Source organism: Priapulus caudatus, unplaced genomic scaffold (genome assembly GCF_000485595.1).
Source record: "Priapulus caudatus unplaced genomic scaffold, Priapulus_caudatus-5.0.1 Scaffold683, whole genome shotgun sequence".
In the NCBI taxonomy this organism is placed as follows: Eukaryota; Metazoa; Priapulida; class Priapulimorpha; order Priapulimorphida; family Priapulidae; genus Priapulus; species Priapulus caudatus.
In genome coordinates this window covers 60365-61884 of record NW_014577744.1, presented here as the reverse complement: position 1 = coordinate 61884, position 1520 = coordinate 60365, and positions in this window count along the sequence as shown.

The following is a 1520-nucleotide window of genomic DNA, read 5'->3' as shown; positions in this document are numbered from 1 at the left end:
GATGACATCGTGCTACCACACTCTGACGTTGACCATTATGTCCAGCGACAGTAGCGCGACTCGCAATATCAAATGACGTCCAAGATGGCCGCCAGCAGTGATACGTACCGCTCCAGTGTTGAGGACAGAAGTATTTTGGTACTTGCACCTAAGCTTTAAACTATATACTAATATATCCTATGATGCGACTACGTGCTGGATGGAGGACGTATTGTAGTTTCAGACTGGACTCAGCAGCGGTCCTGTATCACGCGATTAGTAGAGCTGATTCTATGAGCATATTCACCCATCTAATCTCTGCAGTCTTCCACCGCTATACTGGGGTATGTGTTGGTTATGCGAAGCAAATTTTACACCGTTACTCTGGACGTTTTCACTTATCTAGCTTCACTTGTATTACCGACTGTGCTGCGGAAGGGCCAGCATATGGACAACATATACATCACGTACTAACCATAGAACCCAATAAACGTAATCCCGAATCAGATAATGGAATTACTAATTCCCCTTAGATTGTACCGATAGCATATGTTAAGAGCTGGCTACAGACTACACACACATCTGTGTCGTGTATGTAATAGCTAGGAGTTTTTTCAAGGTCCCTCTATATAAAGGCAATCTATGTACTAAGAGGGTCCCTCTATATAACGGCACTCTGTACAGCTAAGGTCCCTCTATATAAAGGCAATCTATGTACTAAGAGGGTCCCTCTATATAACGGCACTCTGTACAGCTAAGGTCCCTCTATATAAAGGCAATCTATGTACTAAGAGGGTCCCTCTATATAACGGCACTATGTACAGCTAAGGTCCCTCTATATAAAGGCAATCTATGTACTGAGAGGGTACCTCTATATAGCGGCACTCTGTACAGCTAGGATCCCTCTATATGGCGGTACTCTGTGCAAATCTGTACGTTTGACTGCCTTCCCGTTCAACGCACGCATACCATCAGCGGGGTGATCAGCAGCAAACAACAACTATAGCGTTGCCCGGTAAAGTCTGTGCGCGCCCTGCGGTATGTCGGTCACACACAGCTTTGCTAGTATTTACTAAGTAAGGCCTGGCGTGGTATTAGCCGGCTGTACATGTGTACCGGAGACACAGTTTCTTGTTCGGGGTCTTGTTTGTGTTCTTGTTCGGAGTGTATTGCTAGGCTGTTTTCCTGCCAGCTGTGGTTTTAGTAAGAGTGGTAAACAACGACGACATGTTTAGTGCGTGCTGGTTGCGCGTCTAACGGTTATATAATATTTAATCGAGAAATTATTTAATTTTTATGATGTAAATGTATATACACACACACACATATATATATATATATATAGATAGATGCAAATATGAAATGTGTGAATTGAAAGTTAAAAGATTTTATGATGCGGGTTTTCTTCGGGGATGAGGGGGGGGGGATCATCAACAGACGCAGAAATAAAACAACGTAAAGATGGCGGCGTTTGTGACAACCATGTTGTATTTTCCAATCTCGTAACGCTAGCGATGTTGGAAAATCCAGTCCTCTCACTT